General features: G+C 48.1%; 1 protein-coding gene across 1 annotated transcript in view; it reads right to left on the reverse strand.

Annotated features, from left to right (window-relative positions):
• Window positions 1-27,954, reverse strand: part of LOC138520491 (G-protein coupled receptor 39-like) — a 63,620-nt gene that overhangs the window by 16,204 nt on the left and 19,462 nt on the right. The gene's annotated exons all lie outside the window — the stretch shown is intronic.

The raw sequence follows: 27,954 nt of genomic DNA on the forward strand, positions 1-27,954 counted from the left end.
TATCACTTCCCACAAGTCTGAGAGGAGGCGTGAAAGCAACACGTCAGCACCGGAGGACCTAGGCCCTAAAAGAAGAGACACTGGGAACCCTCTGAATGGCCATTACTTACATGATGCATTTTCTATAATTCCATGCCGGACAAGGGAAAAGAAAATCATCTCCTTTGACCTTCCCTCGTGCAGTTCAGAGGAAGAGGACAGGACAAGGAGTCTGCGTCCATAGCTAGCACAGACCCAAACACACCACTAACTCGCCACATTACTGAGAGGTGGCTTGAGCCCTGTATCCAGTAGCTGGTAGCCCCAAGCTCTAAATCGTTCCAATGCGTCGGTCTAGGAAGGATGAAATGCAGAGTCAGCACCGCAGAGACTCGAACCCAAAGTGTAGACTATGCCAGGCTGGTACCCTTCAGGCCACTTGCAGACGCGTCCAAATCTGCGCCGTTTTCACAGGCTGCACGCAAAGAATGCAGCCAACATCCGGTGCATCCTGGGCTGCGTGTGTCTGAGGAGCGGGTAGTATGTGACATGCCTGTGACAGAGCAGAGCCCCAGCACTTTCAAAGACTCTCTGCCACTGTCACCCGACGACAAGAAGCAGAGAGGCCTCACAACAAAAAGGGAAGGCTAGGCCATACTGCCAAGTGCTTGCCATTATTTCCAATAAAGATGTGTACACAGAGCACGAGGAAACAGCATGTTGAAGGAGTCAAGATGGCCATACCAGCAGGAGAGGGGAAAAATATGAAGCACAGTCCTCCCCTCTCCTTACCTTCCCCCAGAGAATGCAGCTAACATCCGGTGCATCCTGTGCTGTGTGTGTCTGAGGAGCGGGTGGTATGTGACATGCCTGCGACAGAACAGAGCCCCCGCACTTTCAAAGACTCTCTGCCACTGTCACCCCACGACAAGAAGCAGAGAGGCCACACAACAAAAGGGAAGGCTAGCCCATACTGCCAAGTGCTTGCCATCATTTCCAACAAAGATGTGTACACAAAGCACGAGGAAACGGCATGTTGAAGGAGTCAAGATGGCCATACCAGCAGGAGAGGGGAAAAATATCAAGCACAGTCCTCCCCTCTCCTTACCTTCCCCCAGAGAATGCAGCTAACATCCGGTGCATCCTGTGCTGTGTGTGTCTGAGGAGCGGGTGGTATGTGACATGCCTGCGACAGAACAGAGCCCCCGCACTTTCAAAGACTCTCTGCCACTGTCACCCCACGACAAGAAGCAGAGAGGCCACACAACACAAGGGAACGCTAGCCCATACTGCCAAGTGCTTGCCATCATTTCCAACAAAGATGTGTACACAAAGCACGAGGAAAAGGCCTGTCGAATCAAGATGGCCAAAACAGGAGGAGAGGGGAAAAACATCAAGCCCAGTCCTCCCCTCTCCTTACCTTCCCCCGGGCCATGCAGGACCCGGGACACAATGCTCACTCTGCGGTCCGGAGCCCAGCAAAGAACCGAGCAAGGCAATCCCGCTCAATTGTGACCCCAAGCCCCGCAGGTGGCCCAGGAGCAGCGCCGCACCCGAGGGGGCCGAGGGCACCGCCACACAGCCCCCCCCCAGGGGGCCAGCAATCGGTGCTCCCCAGTGCCCTGCACCGGGAAGAAAAAGTCCAACCTGCCGGAGGCAGGAAAAATTAAACTGAGTGACGTGGATGTGGGGGAGGAGTTATAGGAATTTAAAGAAATAGAAGAAGGTCCTGTGTCGGAGGCAGGGGCCTCATGAAGTAAGTACTGGGACGAGGAAGAGTGGACGTGGAGGTAATGGGAGGTGCGCTCGAAGTCACCCCCAGAGCCAAAGGCTGCGGGGCCCTGACCTAGGCGTGAGCAAGTCACTGTTCCGAGTCTAGAGCCCTGCCCTGCACTTCCTCTACTGTGTACGTATTCACCGGGTGTACTTTCCAGTTACCTGTTGCTGCCGTACAGAAGCCACCAGCTAGAAAGTGTCCAATGCCATTTATTCCAAATGCTCCTGTTACAGGCGCCTCTTCAATACCCAAGAAGTGTCTGCCTCTGCTTACAAGGAATGCTTGACCTTTGCAAACATTAATGTATCAAATTGATAGAGGCAGCGTACTTTCTCTGCGCTGGTTATCTCTCTCTGGGCTGTCACTCCCTCCGCGCTGTCACTCTCTCTTTCTGCGCTGTCACCCTGTCTCTGCGCTCTCACCCTCTCTCTAGGCTGTCACTCTCTACACTGTCACTCTCTCTGCGATGTCACTCTCTCTGCACTGTCACTCTCTCTTTCTGCGCTGTCACCCTCTCTCTGCGATGTCTCTCTCTCTCTAGGCTGTCACTTTCTGCGCTGTCACTCTCCCTCTTCGATGTCACTCTATGCACTCTCTCTTTTCACCTTTCTTCCTTATGGGACCCAGCAGACAGCCAATGCGCCTACGATGCAGCCTGGAAAATGAAAGAACATTGGTCAAGGGTATTCGAATGCACTACTAGACCCATACTGACTCCCAGCCCAGAATTGGTGCTACTTTATAGGACACGTGTCCGAAAGCACCTACTAGACCCATACTGACTCCTATCCTAGAGTTGGGGCTGCTTTATAGGACACGTCTCCAAATATTCTACTAGATCTGGTCTGCTTCCTTTCCAAATCGCGAAAACATCATCTATGCATCTCCACCAAAATATCACATTAGATCACTAGGGTTGTGTCTCCAAGATGTGATTTTTCTCAAAATGAAACATGAATATATTCGCATAGCTAAGGACTACTGGGAACCCCATTTATGTCCCTGAAATCAGCCGATAGAATGTCCTCACCTATCTTATAGTATCACCACCAGCTGAGGCTGGGTGAGTACTATGATCTCTCGCCCGATATGAATATACATAGGACCGGCGTATTTACCAAATTGATATTTATACCTGCTTTTGACATGAATTCCACCTATAGGAGGAGGATTACTTACATATTCAGGACATGGGATAATGATGACTTCCTTCTTGTACATGGTCACACCAGAAGAACCCATTTGCATCAATTGACTGTGAAAAGGTGAGGCATTTCACATCTATTCATATTGTAATTAGAAGGCAGCAGTTAGAGAGGATTAGAAGCCTCATTACATCATCAGGGACTGAACACTACTCACGGACACCACTTTGTTCCTTGAGTGAGCCCTTCTAAAGCACTGAAACCAGGACCATGAAAACATGTAGGAAGATTTGAGTGAATACCGGAGGTCAGAATGAATTTGGATTCTATTTGTTGGTTGAGCTACTCTGAATGAGATTCATTTGAAACGATCTATATTTACTACCTATGCAATGTTTATCATAGATGAAATTATAAGATTATACTTTCTTTGATTACTTGCAGAATTAACGTCCTACCTGGACCACTGATGAAGAGATGTTTTCTCGAAACGTGTTGGTTGACATCATTAAACGTATTATTTGAACATTAATGTGTTACGAATTCATATTGAAATGCTTCAGGTGATTACAATGACTTTATATTGATCCACTTACCTGACTTTGAACAATTCAGAGATTTCCTGTTAAATCCTTGGCTATTTATTGGCCTGTGCTAGTGTGCAGGGGACGCAGGTTCCCTATTTATGGAAACTTTTCCTGGTTACCACAACTCACTTTAAGCCACTTCAGGACCCGTTGTGCTGCTTTGACCACTACGCTCTTAGAACCCCTTATCTGCCTTTTGAGCCATCCAGACGCCTGCTTGACCCATTGCAGCAGACCACCTCAACACAACCCGATTGTCAGCTCGACTCTGTGGAAGCAACCGACTCGAATGTCGACTCGACCTGCTGAAAGCCCCTGACTCATTATCCAAAAGGCCAACTCGAATCAGCAGAAGCCTCATTTCACCATCATCTCAAACCGTTAGAAGTCAATGACTTGGATGTCTTAACGCTGACTCAATCTAACGGGAGCCCATGCTTCTAACTGACACCATTTCCAACTCACCATTGGGAATACACGACTTGACTGTCTCAACGAGGACTCGCCTGCAGCAAATCACCTAGAAGATGTTCTCAATGTTGAGCACCAAACAAAGACAATGCACAAAAGTTATTTAAAGAGTCTCTGTTACACAAATTGACCGTTGGTCCCTTTGGCATCGTAGTCGCTTCTGTGGATTAACCCGAATGAGAACATCCAAGATGGAGAGCGGCTGTTCTGACTGGGCGGAGTGCAGTGGTACAGATTTTGCACGTCCGCAAGAGACGCCGGTGATCACTCACATGATTCCTTATACAGAACAGAGATCGGGTCTCCTACACGTCGCTACTGTTGTTGCAGGCGCTCCGTGAGTTCGCTTCTAGGTGCTCTTGTCTAACCTTGAATCCTAGGACTTTCGTCAATTTGTACCTTTAATTCTGTGTTTCCTTTTCATCCAGATCCTCTCAGCGGGCTCTCCCCTTCGCCTTTGTTCCTCGGTTGCTTTCTTCAAACTATAGGATATCCTGTCAATCCTTCTATGTTCTCCCCGCTCTCCAGGGCATTGTAGCACTCCGCAAACATCTTACAGTGAGTTCCCTCTTCCGGTTACTAACAAAGCGGATAATTTCCAAAATTATCCTTGCCCAGAATAGTAATCCTTCTGTCGTTTCTAGGTATCCTGTCTTCCAAGTTCCCGGTTAATGGATATGGGAATTCTTAGGTCCTGTCATCTATTTTCAATAGGTGAGGTCCTCCCTTCCTAAGTCTACCTATATTCAGTCCTACCTTCCTCTCTCTCTTAAGAAGTCTTCTCACGTTTATTGTCTCTCCATTCTTAGAGGAAGCCTTCCCGTAACCAACTCCACCATTGTGGGAACCTTCATTGTGGGAACCTTCTTCAAGAGTCCATCCAGATTCGTCAGCACCCACCTCTACTCAGGGTTTTCTTCCCCAGAGGGTTTCCCTGGCTGTCATGTCCTTTCTCCCTGGTGATTATCGTCCGGGTGAGGAGGGATAGGTCGGTCCGGGGGATCTTCAACTACGGCATCGGTTCTTACATTAGAGGCTCAACTGTCTGCCAAGGTGAGAGCTCATTTGAATCTAATTTCTATTATCAATGTAGTGCTTTACCTAAATTCAACTTTAACAGTCTCTGCCCTCTGGTCAACCTTAAAGGGCCATAGCGACTTACTTGTGTGCCTCCGTTCTTGTTTTATATAGGAATAGTCTTTAACATTGACATTGCTGCTCAAATGTTTTTCACCCAAACTCTGCTTATCAACCCAGAGTACCCTTTCTTCTCGAAGTGTGCATTCTCTGTTTATCCTTTACAGGAGTGGGTCTTTAGAGATTTTAATTAGTTGTGTGCATGGAATGTTTTAATAAAGTCCCTACTAGGAAGCAGCTAGATGGAAATGGCTAAAAAACTTAACAGCAGATAGAACGGACTCCCAATAACAACCAGAGAATGAGAAGGAGGAGTCTTGGTCCCTCGAAAGCTGGAACACAAGAGGCTTCAACCATATTTTTACTCTGGGAGAATTACAAAAGGAAAACTTGAAAGTACTGTGTTTGCAAGAAACGCGGTTGCTACAGCCACCTATGCGGGATGGTTATTTGGTGATACTAAACCCAGCAACCAAAGGAAAAAAAGGTCGCCCCATGTCAGGGCTGCTGGTGGCAATCGAAAATGAACTAAATTGGAGGGTGATAGAGACAAACAACCCCTCCCCTTTCATTCAAATGGTGGCCATAAAACTGGACAAAGCAGAAACAGACAAACCAAGAGTCCTGATTCTGTTAAACCTGTACTGGAATCCCACAAACGAAAACAACGCAAACTTTCCAGAACAAATAGCATGCATACTAGACGAGCAGCGAGAGAAGTGGAGGGATCCGATTTGCATCCTGGTGGGAGACTTAAACTGTACATGCCTGGACAAAGGCAATCAGGCCTTGGTACATGATCTGTCGGAGGTCACAACAAAGGAAAAAAGAGGAAATAGGTGGAGAGACATGATGCAATGCAGAGACTGTCTGATACTAAATGGAATAGTCCAAGGGGACATCCCGGCTCGAACAACATGACAGGGTGCCCAGACAAAAGAAACTCTAGATTACATATGCACATCAAGTAACCTGTCGCCAAATATTCTAAAATTAGAGGTGATCCCAACCATCTCAAGCGACCACGACTTGATGAAACTTACCTGCAGGAACATCAGCAATAATGAGATCTGCATGTACAAGCAAGACATACAGCTCTCAAGAAGAGGAGTCAAACTTAAGATACGTCTGGAAAAAATCGAAGGACTAAACCTTAAACTAAAAGACTTGATCTCGGACTTGGAAGATAACCCAAAAATAAATACAAAAATCGATTATACACCGCTCTCTGAAGGCTATAGAGCAGATGGAAAAACAAACACGAACCAACTGTCAAAAACCCATGCCCACACATATGATAGTGTGGCACGAAAAAAGAAAAAAACATCTGAGGAAAAAAATCACCCTCTTGACTAAGACCCGAAGCCCGAACAGTAGCATAGAAAGCAACAAGCTGAAACAGAGCTATCGGAACTGGCTATATCTTCATAAGAAAACCATGCTCAACCAAGATGCAGAAAGAATGCTAAAACAAATTAGATCAAAAAGCACAGCAGAGATATGGACAATTATTAACGAGACAGACAATAGGCAAGATGTGTCTTTATCAAACCCAATTAGTGCAAGTGTGGTGTGAGTTCTTTACTCAGCATCAAGAGGATAACGGGAGCTCTTTACAGCGAAGATCAGTGGCAAACACAAAGCAAGACGGACCAGACATTTTCACAGAATCAATTGAAACCATATTAAAGAACCTAAAAACCTCCAGAGCCCCGGGACCAGACGGGCTGACAAACGCCATACTTAAAAGTAACATACCAGAGTGGGCCCGGTTTTTGCATCAAGTGTTCAAATACGTGATACGGACCGATAAAATCCTGGAGACCTGGAAGGCGGCGGTGGTTGTTCCAATTTACAAAAAAGGGCTGAGAACATCGCCAGATAATTATAGACCAATCGCCCTCCTGGACGTGACAGGGAAAGTATTTGCGACCACATTACTGAAGGCCCTAACAGAATGGAGCATCAGGAAAGGTCGAAGAGACCCTTGGCAATCTGGGTTTGTGAAAGGAATGGGCACCACAGTAAACATCTTTCTGATTAACCTGCTGAAATCCAGAACTGCCAGAATCAAAGAACAGAAAATTGACATCGCCTTTATTGACCTGTCGAAGGCCTTTGACACAATCACAAGAAAGAAACTTTGGGACAAACTGGAGAAGTGGGAATGTCCCCAAATCATTGTGGAGAACATCAAAGACCTTTATTTGGACACAAACATTAGAATAAGGCTAGATAAGACAGGGTCACTGTCGGACCAAATGCCCATCAAAACGGGGCTGAAACAAGGTTGCCCACTAGCGTTGGAGCTCTACAACTTGTTTACATCAGATATGGGAGAAGAATTCGATCTTATCTGCAGTTATCCTCCTGAAGTTGCGGGGGCTCTAATAGGGAGACTACTTTACACAGATGACATTGTGTTAGTAGCCCAGACCCCGATAGGCTTGCAAAGACAGTTAACTGCCTTACAGTCATACGTGGACGCAAACGATTTGACCATTAACCCGGAGAAATCAAGAATAATTAAGTTTCCGAAGGGAGGTAACAATGGTAAGATCAGGAAAATGAATTGGACACTAAAAGGGAAAAAAATCTTGGGAGTCTGCATCAATAATTCCAACAGTGAAGCACCCAGAATTGAAGGGCTAAGAAGGAAAACCATCAATTTAGCTTCACAGGGGAAAATCATTTGAAAAGATATTGTGGGTTCACCATGATAACGCTGATCAAATTCTACAGAATGAAAGTAGTAGCCATACTGACTTATGGAGTAGAAACATCAACATCTTTGCCACACAAACGTGGCCGACTCTGGAGGGCTTGTTCTGGCGGAAAGTGCTCCAACTCCCTAATTCAGTGCCGATACAAGTAATAAGGAGAGAGCTGGCCTTGACGTCGCTGAAAGCAATAGTTGACTGGAAACATATGTCCTTTTATCGCAAATGCTTGGAGGAGAATGCACCCGGAGGCTTCCATGTGCTGAAAAAATCCTTGAGAGAACAAACGGACCGAGCGTTAACAGAATGTCAAGAATTCTGTCAAGAAAAGCTAACAACTCTTAATGAAACAGAGGAGGATCTGTTAAACAATCCAGACAAAACAACAAAATAACTATATACAACAGACTGGATAGAAACTCAAGAGCACAGCAAGAAATACAAGGACTATGAAGAATTCTGGGCTCAGCCAAGAAAACTGAACCTGATACCAGGGTATTTGTCAATGTTTCCTAACTGGCACTTCAGGTCAATTCTAATGAAGTACAGACTTAACGTATTGCCGACAGGAGAGATATTGCAAAGAAGAAACATCTTGAACAAGCACATAGGATGCCGACTGTGCAAACTCTCGGGAGCGAACAAAACCCTAAAACATCGTACTCTTTGCTGTCGGGGCCTTAGCCAGGAACGTGAGAGCTGCCTAGGGGAGACGTTTAGAACCTACAAGCATGGACGATTGGTGGAGAACATTGATTGAAGGAGGGAACACTAAAATCAACATTGGCCTTGTAAAACTAGCAATTACAATGCTCAAGAAACTAGATGCCCAGGGGGAAGAAGGTCTGAGGTAGAGGCACTAGTGCATTGGATTGCCCGTTTTCTTTAGTTTTTAGTCTTTTTTTCTTTTGTTTTTTGGATGAAATTGTGGCAATTGAACTGAAGGGTTAAAGGTTTTCAAAGTTTAAACCAAATGACCTTGAATAATAAATAATACAATAAAAAAGTCCCTATTTGTATAGTTTATTAAGCATCTTTTTTATATTGGTATGACCATACTATTGTTGTTTGTGTTGCCACTGTATCAGCTCACACCGCTTATGGCGATAAAGCCTGCCCTCGGCCCACGTTACCAAAAGAGGCAAAGGAGGAATACCTGTTGGGCTCTGCCTGTTTTATCTTTAGGATTTGGATCACTTCTGATTTAGTAGTAATGTGGGGCTCTTCCGCTGCAGAGTAATAGTCCTTTCAGCACAGTGGCTACTGCATTCGGTATTCCAAGGAGTGCACATCCATGGTGCTGCCCCAAACATGCAGCACTTACAGAACACCTCATGTCCTTTTTTTAGAAAAAGAATAGAAAGGCAGTTGTTCCATCCTGTTTTGGGGGATGGGAATGCGTATCGGCCTGCACTGAGCTTCTAGCGTGGGTAGACCAAACGTTCAGACGGGTTAGTAAAGACCCTACCGTGCAATGCAGGGCATTTCATTGATCAGGCAGGTGAAGGGATATTCCGCTGTTGGCAGTAAATGCTTTTAAAGATACCCACATTGAATACTGTACATTTTTACCTCCAACATTTGGGTACTGGCATACGTTTAGGGTATTTTTGGGTATTATCCCAATCTATAAGCATGCAGTAAATACTGCATGCATCTTTTTTACTTGCATTTCATATGCAATACGTTTCCCATGCAATATCCTCTTATGGGCTGGCAGTGAAATCATGTGCTGGTAAGATAGCTGTGTGGGTTTAGCGCTCGCTGCTGTGACCTGCATGTGATCTGGAGGTTGCAGGTTTGAATCGCAGCAATGCCAACTCATCCTTCCGAGGTTGATCAATGAGTACCAACTTTGGGTGGGTGATATTGTATGTAAATATGTTCTATGTAAAGCGCTTTGGTGAAAGCGCCATACAAATGACAAATCATTATCATGTAGAATCTCATTCACGTTGTTTTAATTACTGCCAAACCCTTAGCGGCACATGTGTTTGCGTTCTTTGTTGCCGGTCAGGTCTAAGTTACACAAAAACTCAAAACCGGGTATCGCGGCTTTGTGGTGAACGTCAGGCCTCACAATGACATTGAATGCGTAAACTAGGAGTGTGTGCTGCCTGTTAGGCCTTGCATCACAACCACCATCCTTCTGGTGAATAAGGGGTGCTCCCAGAAATAAAACCCTTAGCGGCACATGAGTTTGCGTTCTTTATTGCCGGTCAGGTCTAAGTTACACAAAAACTCAAAACCGGGTATCGCGGCTTTGTGGTGAACGTCAGGCCTCACAATGTCATTGAATGCGTAAACTAGGAGTGTGTGCTGCCTGTTAGGCCTTGCATCACAACCACCATCCTTCTGGTGAATAAGGGGTGCTCCCAGAAATAGGCCACCGGCTGCCACAAGCAGGGCTTAGGCTGTTTCGGAAGGCCTTCCAGGCGCTATCTGCAACGCAAGGTAACCAATCTTGGCACTTGGCACATATTGGGCCGGATTTACAAAGTATTTTTTATGGGGTGGCACCACTGTAAAACACTTGTATAGATCAGGCCCACACCGTGTTGCTGTGCCCATTGTCCTGTGCATATGCAGTTATCCCCCGTACCTTCTCTATATGTGCTATGCCCTGTCCACGAGACGGGCGCCCTTGACACCTCCCTCCATGTGAATGGTGCAATTGCACCTGGCTGGAGGCGGAGGGGCCGATCCGGTCGCCATGTCCACACGTTTGCCGGCTCCCGGCTCCCGCCCACTCGGAAGCATCATCCTGCATGGCCTCGTGCAGCGTTACCATTCATGTGCACATGTGTGGTAAAGTTGCCACCCTACAGAGAGAAGGCCTGCATTTGGAAAGTGCCCCGTGAAGCAGCTGTGACTGGAGGATGAGGGCCTCCGCGGAAGGGCTCCGTGCGGCCGACCAGGGCTCACACACCCGCGGTGAAGACGCCATGAGACGGGCCTGGAGGTTGGGGACAGCAGGCAGAGAATTTGGTCTCTCACAGCTTCACGACCTGGGTCGGGACTCGGGGCTCGCCTTTTAGTTGTTGCCCCTGAGCTTCTATCGGGGGCTGCAACCGAGAAACCTGAGGTTATAGCCCCCTCAACCTCCCCCCCAGCGATGCCTCTGCCCGCCTCTGCCCCTGCACATGCAGACTGGCCTCCTCTGCTCACACCACCTTGCAGGTTCTCACCGCTCTGGCCTGCCTGTCCCCATTCACCTGTCGGTACTTACTGCCCCCTGCCGGTCTTGCTTGCTCCTCTCCCTGCCTGCTTTACATGCTCCCAAGTCCTGCTTTGCCTGCGCTCACTCGCTGCCCTGCTTCACAGGCCCTCGCTGACTGCTCTTGCTTCCTGGCAGGACCTTCCCCCCCTTCTCAATGCCAAATAGTGGCACTGTGCCCTTCAGCCTCACAAATACTCCATGACTTGAACCACAGCATGACCCCAGAAACTGCCCAGACCCCCGAACGCATTCCTTCCCCAAGTACTACTGCAGGCCGCAGCTGCATTTTTAGGCAGTAGTTAACTTCTGATTCCCTAACAATCATGCCCTCCCGGTATGACACAGACCCCCCACAGTTCATGCCTTGTTTCCTGACATTAAACTCACTGTGAGGTTACATCCAAAAACCAAAGAGTTGCCGAAGTCCATTACACTTCCCTTATGCTTGAAAAGGCTGGCTGCCTCCCTCTTTGTCGTCAAAAATGTAGACCAAGATAAATTTCCTGTCGGCCCGTGCAGCCTGTCCTCTTTACTATGGGCCCCTGCAGCCTGTCCTCTTTACAATGGGACCCTGCAGCCTGTCCCTTTTACTCTGGGCCCCTGCAGCCTGTCCTCTTTACTATGGGCCCCTGCAGCCTGTCCTCTTTACAATGGGACCCTGCAGCCTGTCCCTTTTACTCTGGGCCCCTGCAGCCTGTCCTCTTTACTATGGGCCCCTGCAGCCGGTCCTCTTTACTATGGGCCCCTGCAGCCTGTCCTCTTTACTGTGGGCCCCTGCAGCCTGTCCTCTTTACTATGGGCCCCTGCAGCATGCCCTCTTTACTATGGGCCCCTGCAGCCTGTCCTCTTTACTATGGCACCTTGCAGCCTGTCCTCTTTACTGTGGGGCCCTGCAGCCTGTCCTCTTTACTATGGGACCCTGCAGCCTGCCCTCTTTACTGTGGCCCCTGCAACCTGTCCTCTTTACTGTGGGACCCTGCAGCCTGTCCTCTTTATTATGGGACCCTGCAGCCTGTCCTCTTTACTATGGGCCACTGCAGCCTGTCCTCTTTACTACGGGACCCTGCAGCCTGTCCTCTTTACAATGGGCCCCTGCAGCCTGTCCTCTTTACTACGGGACCCTGCAGCCTGTCCTCTTTACTTTGGGACCTTGCAGCCTGTCCTCTTTACTATGGGGCCCTGCAGCCTGTCCTCTTTACAATGGGCCCCTGCAGCCTGTCCTCTTTACTATGGGCCGCTGCAGCCTGTCCTCTTTACTACGGGACCCTGCAGCCTGTCCTCTTTACTATGGGGCCCTGCAGTCTGTCCTCTTTACTATGGGACCCTGCAGCCTGTCCTCTTTGCTATGGGGCAATGCAGCCTGTCCTCTTTACTGTGGGACCCTGCAGCCTGTCCTCTTTACTGTGGGACCCTGCAGCCTGTCCTCTTTACCATGGGACCCTGCAGCATGTCCTCTTTGCTATGGGGCAATGCAGCCTGTCCTCTTTACTGTGGGACCCTGCAGCCTGTCCTCTTTACTGTGGGGCCCTGCGGCCTGTCCTCTTTACTGTGGGCCTGTGCAGCATGTCCTCTTTACTTGGGCCCCTGCAGCCTGTCCTCTTTACTATGGCACCTTGCAGCCTGTCCTCTTTACTATGGGGCCCTGCAGCCTGTCCTCTTTACCATGGGGCCCTGCAGCCTGTCCTCTTTACTTTGGGACCTTGCAGCCTGTCCTCTTTACTATGGGGCCCTGCAGCCTGTCCTCTTTACAATGGGCCCCTGCAGCCTGTCCTCTTTACTATGGGCCCCTTCAGCCTATCCTCTTTACAATGGGACTCTGCAACCTGTCCTCTTTGCTATGGGGCAATGCAGCCTGTCCTCTTTACTGTGGGACCCTGCAGCCTGTCCTCTTTACTGTGGGGCCCTGCGGCCTGTCCTCTTTACTATGGGCCTGTGCAGCATGTCCTCTTTACTTGGGCACCTTGCAGCCTGTCCTCTTTACTATGGGGCCCTGCAGCCTGTCCTCTTTACCATGGGCCCCTTCAGCCTATCCTCTTTACAATGGGACTCTGCAGCCTGTCCTCTTTACTATGGTCTAGCTATTCCCCACATCTGTCCTCCTCTTTGCCCTACTGTCCCTGCTTGTCCTGCAAACTCTGTGCCCATTGCCTTCTCTTTCCCATGCAGTCTATCTAAGCAAGCCACAAATTTGCCAAAACCATTGCTACGAGAGAAAGAGAGAGAGAGATACATGGTTGGCATAGCAACTATTAATGCCACGGAATGAAATGGGCATCTCACTAAAATCTTTTTCCAAACTCTTCAACCGTATTGCCCAACGAGGAGCTCCCTAACACGATCGGCTCCAATCAGTAGCTTTTGTAAGAAGCAAGTAAGCCAGGATTTCCATTTCGCAGCCGGGTAGTGGTCGGTTTATTTTGGGCTAGTTAACGTACAATTGGGCTTTGTTGGGCTACTTTCGACGGCAGATCTGTTTCGAATTCCTGAGGCTGCCTCTCTACCTGTTTGATGCAGAGCAGATTAAATCACCGAGTGCCCATGTTCACCTGGGACTGCATCTCCCTTTCGTGACCCTCGCGCAAGGTTTGTAAGCATCCCAGGGGTCACGAGAGAAAGTTACAGTTTGGGTCTGTGACTGACAGAAGGGCCAGCTGTCTATGGCTGGCCCTTCTGTCAGTCACAGCTGCCTGGCCTGACGAGATAATGGCGGGCACATCTCCCGTGGCAGCTGCGGCCATGGCAGGGTAATGCTTCCCACCACTGAAGGCACCTGGTCCTGGCTGGTCCTGGCCCACTTAAAACACTGGGGCTCTCCATAACCAACTGTAGGAATGTGGCTGGGACTTGAGCCTTCTCAAAAGCAGTACACATTTAGCATCCATCCTACAATAGACGAGCAAGGAGCAGGTGCTGCATACATTGAACACAGGCTTTGCTAAGCTAGAGAATTGTGAATGGGTGTGAGCCCTGTAAGGTCACACTGTGTATTGCCGACAGGTGTTCCATGATTTGCGCAGTTTCAATGAAATACGCGGGGTTACGCTCATAGACTTCAGGCTGTGGCTGATGCAAAAACGAGTGAACTCTCCAATAGAGTTCTGCGCCCAATACATGTTGCCATGGAAAGTGGTGCAGCGGTGTAGACGGTGCTGTTTCCTGTGTGTGCTTTGTTTCTTCCGGCGTGCTGCATTTGGCACTGCTTTTTTTTTCAGTGCTCTTGTTTGAGAAGCACCCTTTTTGCATGGTGTTGTGTATGTCTGCGCTAAACGCCCATCACACTTGCGACGCGTGTCCCAGTGGAGTAGCTTTTCAGTGAGTTTGGGTTAGAGGTTGGTGAAAGTGTAGCCCATGCTATGCCAGTGCAGCTTGTTCGTCGTGCCAGGGCAGCTGACTAATACCTAGAAATTGCCTCGTGGCGTCACTGGCCGGTGTCCCATCAGCCCATCCCTCCGCGCGCAGCTTCCTCACTTCCCGCGCATGCGCATTCTACCGTCCTCCCGCCCATGTGTGCCGTCCATTCTGTGCGTAGGGATGTTTCAGTGCTGCTGGCTTTCCATCCGCTTCCAAGTTTTACATTCTGGGAAATGTGCTGAGTGAGTGATGCTTCGGAGGGTGGCGGAACACCCCGCTCTGAGAGACCAACCCCACTCTGGACTCTGTTGGCGTTGATGTCTAGGGTTGATGCTCTGATTACTTACCGGTAATCTTCCTTACTCCTAGTCCTACTCTTCCTCGTCACAGTACTTACTTCATGCGGCCCCTGCCTCTGATACAGGACCTTCTTCTATTTCTTTAAATTCCTACAACTCTTCCCCCACATCCACGTCACTCAGTTTCATATTACCAAGCCAGAGCATGGGACCTTCCCCGCAGGGAGGGTGAGGAGGGTCGTCAGTACTGTGACGAGGAAGAGTAGGACTATGAGTAATGAAGATTACCGGTAAGTAATCGGAGCATTACCTCCACGTCCACTCTTCCTCGTCCCAGTACTTACTTCATGAGGTATACCAAAGCAGCAACGGGGAAAAGGTCCCAATGAGAAACAGAGCTAAAAACAGTGCAGCAAACACACTCACAATAACTCTTAATTCACATCCCCACAGATAAAACTCCAACCACGAAGGAACCAACCCCCCGAGTGGGAGAAACTCAACCCATAGCGGTTGATGGAAATCCCTAGACCAGCCAAGGCGGCAGCCATACAAATCTTTTGCAGAGAAAAACCCTCCTTGCATCGGCCCAGGATGCCGTCAAACCCCTGGTGGACCGCCCCTGATCGTGCGCAGGCACAGGCAGGCCAAAAGCCATATAGGCACTGGGATCACAACCCGGAACAATCGGAAAATGGAAACCACAGATGCGTTTTGCCCAGCCCCAGCCGGACCACAAGCAATCAGAAGACTATCAGATTGGTGGGAAAAAGCAAACCTAGCCAAATACTCCAACACGTCCTGCCGGACATAATGTTAAACCAAGCCACCTCCTCATGCATTCTCGGATCATGAAAGAAGTCAGGGAGAACCAGATCCTGAGAGGTGTGAAAACCGAAATACAACTTAAGGGAGGAACTTCGGCCCACACCTCAGCAGCACCGAGTCTGGCAGCACCCTCAGGAAAGGAGGGTGACATAAGAGAGCCCCAATCTCCCCAAGCCTACGGGCAGAAGCGAAGGCAATAAGAAAAGCCGATTTCAGTGTGAGATGTTTGATATCAATCTCGGAAAAGGGCTCAAAAGGAGGCCCTTGTAGGAACCGTAATACAAGAGGGATATCCCAAGGGGGAAGCCCTCTATCAGAACACCTTCAGAGTGGAGGGTCTAAGAGCATCCATTATGTACTCAACTACAGGATCTGAGAACCCCTGAGATATCAACCTAGACTGAGCAATAGCCACACTGCCCATTGCATCCAGTGGAATTCCAACCGCAGATCCCCTTGAAGGGGACACGGCCACCTCGGAATCAGCCAAGGTTCCTAGGACCGAAGCTCCAACAGAGAGGGGAGCCAACTCCGGCGGGACCAGAACTGAGCTAACAGCAACACAGTCACCCTGGACACTCTGATGCGCCAAACCACCCGGGGCAGAAGGGGAATAGGCGGAAAGGCATAAAGGAAAACCCCAAGGCCACTGTACAGAGAGGGCGTCCATTCCCCAATCCCCCCGGCCTGAAACCGAGAGCAGAAGAGGCGAACTTCTGCTGAGGCCGGGGATGCAAACAGGTGTAGAACCGGGGACCCTAATCTGACACAGGTCACTGCAAAGACCTGGGCCAACAGGACCAGTTCCGCCGAGGAGTGAAAACCGGCATCTGAGAAGATCCGCTTGAACATTGTCCACCCTTCTGATACGTGAGGCCACCAGAGACACCAGATGAGATTTCTCCCAGGTGCCTATCAGCGCTGCCAGAGCATTCAAGGAACGGCCGGAACCCCTTTTGCAGTTGACATATGCCAAGGCTGTCGTATTGTCCGATCGGATCAAAACCGCCAACCGTCCAGCAACTCCTTGTAGTACACCAGAGCTTGGACAATGGCACAACTCTTGCCAATTGGATGATCGCCGGCTCTCCCCAGATCTCACAACCCTTGAGCTGAGAGGACCCCCAATGTAGACCCTTTCTGCTGGCGTCGGTAGTAAGAGAGGCCACAGGAGGATGGACCATGCACACCTCAGCCTGTAGAACTGAAACCCCCCGCCACCACTGTAGGGATACTCGCAGCGCTGGGGACACCGAAAACACAACTACGAAAGCCGAGACGTCGGAAATCAGTGGGAGAGAGTATAAGACACCAGGGGACATAACCGAAGACGGGCTCAAGGAACCGAAAAAAGGCAAGACGCCACGTGCCCCGTAACTTCAGCAACAGGCGAGCCGAGACACACTGCCTTCTGAGAACCCAGCCCAGACCAGCCAGCAAGGCCCCCCCTGCACAACATCCAGAGTACACTCTCCCCAGACGTCTGGACAAGCAGTGCAGGGTCTTGAGACCCATAAGCAGTTGACACATCCTAGAAGGCATAGGGACCAGGAACACCCGCAAGTAGAAAACTTAACCCTGAACAGGGAGAGGAACGGGCAAGACGGTAACCCACAACAATCCTTCCTAGAGAACGGATCCCATGGCCAACTACTTGGACCGTTAGCTGGGTACCAAAGTCCTAACCATGCAAACCTGGATAGGAGGAGACAGGAACTGCAACCGATACCCCCCTCCGGAAGGAGCCCATTACCCAGGAGCCGAACCCACCGGTCCCATACACCTCAGAGAAGATAGAGACGATGAGCCAGGGAAAACCGCCAGTCACTGCACTTGCACCAGAGGAAAATCACAGGACGTTGAAGCATGCCTGCGCCACAATATAACAGCATGCTTGTCAGCCCACAAAAAGATCCGACTTATCAAAAGGAAGATACAGGACAGCCCAGAAGTCCAGCAGACCAGGGCCCCCCCAGCCGACAGAGGAGCCACCAGGCTGGCGTCAAAAGGGCAGAGTACTGTCACAAAGCAGGGCAAAGCAATCCACCCCGGATAGCAGACATAAAAGGCAACCCCCCACCTGGGGTATTCCTACACTGGAAAAACCCACTGAAGTGACATCCCCCTCCACCGGCACCAGGGGCTCTGAGAACCCCTCTAAGCGCAGACATGTGCCACCATGTGCCATATCACTTCCCACAAGTCTGAGAGGAGGCGTGAAAGCAACACGTCAGCACCGGAGGACCTAGGCCCTAAAAGAAGAGACACTGGGAACCCTCTGAATGGCCATTACTTCCATGATGCATTTTCTATAATTCCATGCCGGACAAGGGAAAAGAAAATCATCTCCTTTGACCTTCCCTCGTGCAGTTCAGAGGAAGAGGACAGGACAAGGAGTCTGTGTCCATAGCTAGCACAGACCCAAACACACCACTAACTCGCCACATTACTGAGAGGTGGCTTGAGCCCTGTATCCAGTAGCTGGTAGCCCCAAGCTCTAAATCGTTCCAATGCGTCGGTCTAGGAAGGATGAAATGCAGAGTCAGCACCGCAGAGACTCGAACCCAAAGTGTAGACTATGCCAGGCTGGTACCCTTCAGGCCACTTGCAGACGCGTCCAAATCTGCGCCGTTTTCACAGGCTGCACGCAAAGAATGCAGCCAACATCCGGTGCATCCTGGGCTGCGTGTGTCTGAGGAGCGGGTAGTATGTGACATGCCTGTGACAGAACAGAGCCCCAGCACTTTCAAAGACTCTCTGCCACTGTCACCCCACGACAAGAAGCAGAGAGGCCTCACAACAAAAAGGGAAGGCTAGGCCATACTGCCAAGTGCTTGCCATTATTTCCAATAAAGATGTGTATACAGAGCACGAGGAAACGGCATGTTGAAGGAGTCAAGATGGCCATACCAGCAGGAGAGGGGAAAAATATCAAGCACAGTCCTCCCCTCTCCTTACCTTCCCCCAGAGAATGCAGCTAACATCCGGTGCATCCTGTGCTGTGTGTGTCTGAGGAGCAGGTGGTATGTGACATGCCTGCGACAAAACAGAGCCCCCGCACTTTCAAAGACTCTCTGCCACTGTCACCCCACGACAAGAAGCAGAGAGGCCACACAACAAAAGGGAAGGCTAGCCCATACTGCCAAGTGCTTGCCATCATTTCCAACAAAGATGTGTACACAAAGCACGAGGAAACGGCATGTTGAAGGAGTCAAGATGGCCATACCAGCAGGAGAGGGGAAAAATATCAAGCACAGTCCTCCCCTCTCCTTACCTTCCCCCAGAGAATGCAGCTAACATCCGGTGCATCCTGTGCTGTGTGTGTCTGAGGAGCGGGTGGTATGTGACATGCCTGCGACAGAACAGAGCCCCCGCACTTTCAAAGACTCTCTGCCACTGTCACCCCACGACAAGAAGCAGAGAGGCCACACAACACAAGGGAAGGCTAGCCCATACTGCCAAGTGCTTGCCATCATTTCCCGTAAAGATGTGTACACAGAGCACGAGGAAAAGGCCTGTCGAATCAAGATGGCCAAAACAGGAGGAGAGGGGAAAAACATCAAGCCCAGTCCTCCCCTCTCCTTACCTTCCCCCGGGCCATGCAGGACCCGGGACACAATGCTCACGCTGCGGTCCGGAGCCCAGCAAAGAACCGAGCAAGGCAATCCCGCTCAATTGTGACCCCAAGCCCCGCAGGTGGCCCAGGAGCAGCGCCGCACCCGAGGGGGCCGAGGGCCCCGCCACACAGCCCCCCCCCAGGGGGCCAGCAATCGGTGCTCCCCAGTGCCCTGCACCGGGAAGAAAAAGTCCAACCTGCCGGAGGCAGGAAAAATTAAACTGAGTGACGTGGATGTGGGGGAGGAGTTATAGGAATTTAAAGAAATAGAAGAAGGTCCTGTGTCGGAGGCAGGGGCCTCATGAAGTAAGTACTGGGACGAGGAAGAGTGGACGTGGAGGTAATGGGAGGTGCGCTCGAAGTCACCCCCAGAGCCAAAGGCTGCGGGGCCCTGACCTAGGCGTGAGCAAGTCACTGTTCCGAGTCTAGAGCCCTGCCCTGCACTTCCTCTACTGTGTACGTATTCACCGGGTGTACTTTCCAGTTACCTGTTGCTGCCGTACAGAAGCCACCAGCTAGAAAGTGTCCAATGCCATTTATTCCAAATGCTCCTGTTACAGGCGCCTCTTCAATACCCAAGAAGTGTCTGCCTCTGCTTACAAGGAATGCTTGACCTTTGCAAACATTAATGTATCAAATTGATAGAGGCAGCGTGCTTTCTCTGCGCTGGTTATCTCTCTCTGGGCTGTCACTCCCTCCGCGCTGTCACTCTCTCTTTCTGCGCTGTCACCCTGTCTCTGCGCTCTCACCCTCTCTCTAGGCTGTCACTCTCTACACTGTCACTCTCTCTGCGATGTCACTCTCTGCACTGTCACTCTCTCTTTCTGCGCTGTCACCCTCTCTCTGCGATGTCTCTCTCTCTCTAGGCTGTCACTCTCTGCGCTGTCACTCTCCCTCTTCGATGCCACTCTATGCGCTCTCTCTTTTCACCTTTCTTCCTTATGGGACCCAGCAGACAGCCAATGCGCCTACGATACAGCCTGGAAAATGAAAGAACATTGGTCAAGGGTATTCGAATGCACTACTAGACCCATACTGACTCCCAGCCCAGAATTGGTGCTACTTTATAGGACACGTGTCCGAAAGCACCTACTAGACCCATACTGACTCCTATCCTAGAGTTGGGGCTGCTTTATAGGACACGTCTCCAAATATTCTACTAGATCTGGTCTGCTTCCTTTCCAAATCGCGAAAACATCATCTATGCATCTCCACCAAAATATCACATTAGATCACTAGGGTTGTGTCTCCAAGATGTGATTTTTCTCAAAATGAAACATGAATATATTCGCATAGCTAAGGGCTACTGGGAACCCCATTTATGTCCCTGAAATCAGCCGATAGAATGTCCTCACCTATCTTATAGTATCACCACCAGCTGAGGCTGGGTGAGTACTATGATCTCTCGCCCGATATGAATATACATAGGACCGGCGTATTTACCAAATTGATATTTATACCTGCTTTTGACATGAATTCCACCTATAGGAGGAGGATTACTTACATATTCAGGACATGGGATAATGATGACTTCCTTCTTGTACATGGTCACACCAGAAGAACCCATTTGCATCAGTTGACTGTGAAAAGGTGAGGCATTTCACATCTATTCATATTGTAATTAGAAGGCAGCAGTTAGAGAGGATTAGAAGCCTCATTACATCATCAGGGACTGAACACTACTCACGGACACCACTTTTTTCCTTGAGTGAGCCCTTCTAAAGCACTGAAACCAAGACCATGAAAACATGTAGGAAGATTTGAGTGAATACCGGAGGTCAGAATGAATTTGGATTCTATTTGTTGGTTGAGCTACTCTGAATGAGATTCATTTGAAACGATCTATATTTACTACCTATGCAATGTTTATCATAGATGAAATTATAAGATTATACTTTCTTTGATTACTTGCAGAATTAACGTCCTACCTGGACCACTGATGAAGAGATGTTTTCTCGAAACGTGTTGGTTGACATCATTAAACGTATTATTTGAACATTAATGTGTTATGAATTCATATTGAAATGCTTCAGGTGATTACAATGACTTTATATTGATCCACTTACCTGACTTTGAACAATTCAGAGATTTCCTGTTAAATCCTTGGCTATTTATTGGCCTGTGCTAGTGTGCAGGGGACGCAGGTTCCCTATTTATGGAAACTTTTCCTGGTTACCACAACTCACTTTAAGCCACTTCAGGACCCGTTGTGCTGCTTTGACCACTACGCTCTTAGAACCCCATATCTGCCTTTTGAGCCATCCAGACGCCTGCTTGACCCATTGCAGCAGACCACCTCAACACAACCCGATTGTCAGCTCGACTCTGTGGAAGCAACCGACTCGAATGTCGACTCGACCTGCTGAAAGCCCTGACTCATTATCCAAAAGGCCAACTCGAATCAGCAGAAGCCTCATTTCACCATCATCTCAAACCGTTAGAAGTCAATGACTTGGATGTCTTAACGCTGACTCAATCTAACGGGAGCCCATGCTTCTAACTGATACCATTTCCAACTCACCATTGGGAATACACGACTTGACTGTCTCAACGAGGACTCGCCTGCAGCAAATCACCTAGAAGCTGTTCTCAATGTTGAGCACCAAACAAAGACAATGCACAAAAGTTATTTAAAGAGTCTCTGTTACACAAATTGACCGTTGGTCCCTTTGGCATCGTAGTCGCTTCAGTGGATTAACCCGAATGAGAACATCCAAGATGGAGAGCGGCTGTTCTGACTGGGCGGAGTGCAGTGGTACAGATTTTGCACGTCCGCAAGAGACGCCGGTGATCACTCACATGATTCCTTAAACAGAACAGAGATCGGGTCTCCTACACGTCGCTACTCTTGTTGCAGGCGCTCCGTGAGTTCGCTTCTAGGTGTTCTTGTCTAACCTTGAATCCTAGGACTTTCGTCAATTTGTACCTTTAATTCTGTGTTTACTTTTCATCCAGATCCTCTCAGCGGGCTCTCCCCTTCGCCTTTGTTCCTCGGTTGCTTTCTTCAAACTATAGGATATCCTGTCAATCCTTCTATGTTCTCCCCGCTCTCCAGGGCATTGTAGCACTCCACAAACATCTTACAGTGAGTTCCCTCTTCCGATTACTAACAAAGCGGATAATTTCCGAAATTATCCTTGCCCAGAATAGTAATCCTTCTGTCGTTTCTAGGTATCCTGTCTTCCAAGTTCCCGGTTAATGGATATGGGAATTCTTAAGTCCTGTCATCTATTTTCAATAGGTGAGGTCCTCCCTTCCTAAGTCTACCTATATTCAGTCCTACCTTCCTCTCTCTCTTAAGAAGTCTTCTCACGTTTATTGTCTCTCCATTCTTAGAGGAAGCCTTCCCGTAACCAACTCCACCATTGTGGGAACCTTCATTGTGGGAACCTTCTTCAAGACTCCATCCAGATTCGTCAGCACCCACCTCTACTAAGGGTTTTCTTCCCCAGAGGGTTTCCCTGGCTGTCATGTCCTTTCTCCCTGGTGATTATCGTCCGGGTGAGGAGGGATAGGTCGGTCCGGGGGATCTTCAACTATGGCATCGGTTCTTCCATTAGAGGCTCAACTGTCTGCCAAGGTGAGAGCTCATTTGAATCTAATTTCTATTATCAGTTTAGTGCTTTACCTAAATTCAACTTTAACAGTCTCTGCCCTCTGGTCAACCTTAAAGGGCCATAGCGACTTACTTGTGTGCCTCCGTTCTTGTTTTATATAGGAATAGTCTTTAACATTGACATTGCTGCTCAAATGTTTTTCACCCAAACTCTGCTTATCAACCCAGAGTACCCTTTCTTCTCGAAGTGAGCATTCTCTGTTTATCCTTTACAGGAGTGGGTCTTTAGAGATTTTAATTAGTTGTGTGCATGGAATGTTTTCATAAAGTCCCTACTAGGAAGCAGCTAGATGGAGATGGCTAAAAAACTTAACAGCAGATAGAACGGACTCCCAATAACAACCAGAGAATGAGAAGGAGGAGTCTTGGTCCCTCGAAAGCTGGAACACAAGAGGCTTCAACCATATTTTTACTCTGGGAGAATTACAAAAGGAAAACTTGAAAGTACTGTGTTTGCAAGAAACGCGGTTGCTACAGCCACCTATGCGGGATGGTTATTTGGTGATACTAAACCCAGCAACCAAAGGAAAAAAAGGTCGCCCCATGTCAGGGCTGCTGGTGGCAATCGAAAATGAACTAAATTGGAGGGTGATAGAGACAAACAACCCCTCCCCTTTCATTCAAATGGTGGCCATAAAACTGGACAAAGCAGAAACAGACAAACCAAGAGTCCTGATTCTGTTAAACCTGTACTGGAATCCCACAAACGAAAACAACGCAAACTTTCCAGAACAAATAGCATGCATACTAGACGAGCAGCGAGAGAAGTGGAGGGATCCGATTTGCATCCTGGTGGGAGACTTAAACTGTACATGTCTGGACAAAGGCAATCAGGCCTTGGTACATGATCTGTCGGAGGTCACAACAAAGGAAAAAAGAGGAAATAGGTGGAGAGACATGATGCAATGCAGAAACTGTCTGATACTAAATGGAATAGTCCAAGGGGACATCCCGGCTCGAACAACATGACAGGGTGCCCAGACAAAAGAAACTCTAGATTACATATGCACATCAAGTAACCTGTCGCCAAATATTCTAAAATTAGAGGTGATCCCAACCATCTCAAGCGACCACGACTTGATGAAACTTACCTGCAGGAACATCAGCAATAATGAGATCTGCATGTACAAGCAAGACATACAGCTCTCAAGAAGAGGAGTCAAACTTAAGATACGTCTGGAAAAAATCGAAGGACTAAACCTTAAACTAAAAGACTTGATCTCGGACTTGGAAGATAACCCAAAAATAAATACAAAAATCGATTATACACCGCTCTCTGAAGGCTATAGAGCAGATGGAAAAACAAACACGAACCAACTGTCAAAAACCCATGCCCACACATATGATAGTGTGGCACGAAAAAAGAAAAAAACATCTGAGGAAAAAAATCACCCTCTTGACTAAGACCCGAAGCCCGAACAGTAGCATAGAAAGCAACAAGCTGAAACAGAGCTATCGGAACTGGCTATATCTTCATAAGAAAACCATGCTCAACCAAGATGCAGAAAGAATGCTAAAACAAATTAGATCAAAAAGCACAGCAGAGATATGGACAATTATTAACGAGACAGACAATAGGCAAGATGTGTCTTTATCAAACCCAATTAGTGCAAGTGTGGTGTGAGTTCTTTACTCAGCATCAAGAGGATAACGGGAGCTCTTTACAACGAAGATCAGTGGCAAACACAAAGCAAGACGGACCAGACATTTTCACAGAATCAATTGAAACCATATTAAAGAACCTAAAAACCTCCAGAGCCCCGGGACCAGACGGGCTGACAAACGCCATACTTAAAAGTAACATACCAGAGTGGGCCCGGTTTTTGCATCAAGTGTTCAAATACGTGATACGGACCGATAAAATCCTGGAGACCTGGAAGGCGGCGGTGGTTGTTCCAATTTACAAAAAAGGGCTGAGAACATCGCCAGATAATTATAGACCAATCGCCCTCCTGGACGTGACAGGGAAAGTATTTGCGACCACATTACTGAAGGCCCTAACAGAATGGAGCATCAGGAAAGGTCGAAGAGACCCTTGGCAATCTGGGTTTGTGAAAGGAATGGGCACCACAGTAAACATCTTTCTGATTAACCTGCTGAAATCCAGAACTGCCAGAATCAAAGAACAGAAAATTGACATCGCCTTTATTGACCTGTCGAAGGCTTTAACACAATCACAAGAAAGAAACTTTGGGACAAACTGGAGAAGTGGGAATGTCCCCAAATCATTGTGGAGAACATCAAAGACCTTTATTTGGACACAAACATTAGAATAAGGCTAGATAAGACAGGGTCACTGTCGGACCAAATGCCCATCAAAACGGGGCTGAAACAAGGTTGCCCACTAGCGTTGGAGCTCTACAACTTGTTTACATCAGATATGGGAGAAGAATTCGATCTTATCTGCAGTTATCCTCCTGAAGTTGCGGGGGCTCTAATAGGGAGACTACTTTACACAGATGACATTGTGTTAGTAGCCCAGACCCCGATAGGCTTGCAAAGACAGTTAACTGCCTTACAGTCATACGTGGACGCAAACGATTTGACCATTAACCCGGAGAAATCAAGAATAATTAAGTTTCCGAAGGGAGGTAACAATGGTAAGATCAGGAAAATGAATTGGACACAAAAAGGGAAAAAAATCTTGGGAGTCTGCATCAATAATTCCAACAGTGAAGCACCCAGAATTGAAGGGCTAAGAAGGAAAGCCATCAATTTAGCTTCACAGGGGAAAATCATTTGAAAAGATATTGTGGGTTCACCATGATACCGCTGATCAAATTCTACAGAATGAAAGTAGTAGCCATACTGACTTATGGAGTAGAAACATCAACATCTTTGCCACACAAACGTGGCCGACTCTGGAGGGCTTGTTCTGGCGGAAAGTGCTCCAACTCCCTAATTCAGTGCCGATACAAGTAATAAGGAGAGAGCTGGCCTTGACGTCGCTGAAAGCAATAGTTGACTGGAAACATATGTCCTTTTATCGCAAATGCTTGGAGGAGAATGCACCCGGAGGCTTCCATGTGCTGAAAAATCCTTGAGAGAACAAACGGACCGAGCGTTAACAGAATGTCAAGAATTCTGTCAAGAAAAGCTAACAACTCTTAATGAAACAGAGGAGGATCTGTTAAACAATCCAGACAAAACAACAAAATAACTATATACAACAGACTGGATAGAAACTCAAGAGTACAGCAAGAAATACAAGGACTATGAAGAATTCTGGGCTCAGCCAAGAAAACTGAACCTGATACCCGGGTATTTGTCAATGTTTCCTAACTGGCACTTCAGGTCAATTCTAATGAGGTACAGACTTAACGTATTGCCGACAGGAGAGATATTGCAAAGAAGAAACATCTTGAACAAGCACATAGGATGCCGACTGTGCAAACTCTCGGGAGCGAACAAAACCCTAAAACATCGTACTCTTTGCTGTCGGGGCCTTAGCCAGGAACGTGAGAGCTGCCTAGGGGAGACGTTTAGAACCTACAAGCATGGACGATTGGTGGAGAACATTGATTGAAGGAGGGAACACTAAAATCAACATTGGCCTTGTAAAACTAGCAATTTCAATGCTCAAGAAACTAGATGCCCAGGAGGAAGAAGGTCTGAGGTAGAGGCACTAGTGCATTGGATTGCCCGTTTTCTTTAGTTTTTAGTCTTTTTTTTTTTTGTTTTTTGGATGAAATTGTGGCAATTGAACTGAAGGGTTAAAGGTTTTCAAAGTTTAAACCAAATGACCTTGAATAATAAATAATACAATAAAAAAGTCCCTATTTGTATAGTTTATTAAGCATCTTTTTTATATTGGTATGACCATACTATTGTTGTTTGTGTTGCCACTGTATCAGCTCACACCGCTTATGGCGATAAAGCCTGCCCTCGGCCCACATTACCAAAAGAGGCAAAGGAGGAATACCTGTTGGGCTCTGCCTGTTTTATCTTTAGGATTTGGATCACTTCTGATTTAGTAGTAACGTGGGGCTCTTCCGCTGCAGAGTAACAGTCCTTTCAGCACAGTGGCTACTATATTCGGTATTCCAAGGAGTGCACATCCATGGTGCTGTCCCAAACATGCAGCACTTACAGAACACCTCATGTCCTTTTTTTAGAAAAAGAATAGAAAGGCAGTTTTTCCATCCTGTTTTGGGGGATGGGAATGCATATCGGCCTGCACTGAGCTTCTAGCGTGGGTAGACCAAACGTTCAGACGGGTTAGTAAAGACCCTACCGTGCAATGCAGGGCATTTCATTGATCAGGCAGGTGAAGGGATATTCCGCTGTTGGCAGTAAATGCTTTTAAAGATACCCACATTGAATACTGTACATTTTTACCTCCAACATTTGGGTACTGGCATACGTCTAGGGTATTTTTGGGTATTATCCCAATCTATAAGCATGCAGTAAATACTGCATGCATCTTTTTTACTTGCATTTCATATGCAATACGTTTCCCATGCAATATCCTCTTATGGGCTGGCAGTGAAATCATGTGCTGGTAAGATAGCTGTGTGGGTTGAGCGCTCGCTGCTGTGACCTGCATGTGATCTGCAGGTTGCAGGTTTGAATCGTAGCAATGCCAACTCATCCTTCCGAGGTTGATCAATGAGTACCAACTTTGGGTGGGTGATATTGTATGTAAATATGTTCTATGTAAAGCGCTTTGGTGAAAGCGCCATACAAATGACAAATCATTATCATGTAGAATCTCATTCACGTTTTTTTAATTACTGCCAAACCCTTAGCGGCACATGTGTTTGCGTTCTTTGTTGCCGGTCAGGTCTAAGTTACACAAAAACTCAAAACCGGGTATCGCGGCTTTGTGGTGAACGTCAGGCCTCACAATGACATTGAATGCGTAAACTAGGAGGGTGTGCTGCCTGTTAGGCCTTGCATCACAACCACCATCCTTCTGGTGAATAAGGGGTGCTCCCAGAAATAGGCCACCGGCTGCTACAAGCAGGGTTTAGGCTGTTTCGGAAGGCCTTCCAGGCGCTATCTGCAACGCATGGTAACCAATCTTGGCACTTGGCACATATTGGGCCGGATTTACAAAGCATTTTTTATGGGGTGGCACCACTGTAAAACACTTGTATAGATCAGGCCCACCGTGTTGCTGTGCCCATTGTCCTGTGCATATGCAGTTATCCCCCGTACCTTCTCTATATGTGCTATGCCCTGTCCACGAGACGGGCGCCCTTGACA

The sequence above is a fragment of the Ambystoma mexicanum genome, chromosome 13, assembly GCF_040938575.1.
Source record: "Ambystoma mexicanum isolate Mex_15411 chromosome 13, UKY_AmexF1_1, whole genome shotgun sequence".
In the NCBI taxonomy this organism is placed as follows: Eukaryota; Metazoa; Chordata; class Amphibia; order Caudata; family Ambystomatidae; genus Ambystoma; species Ambystoma mexicanum.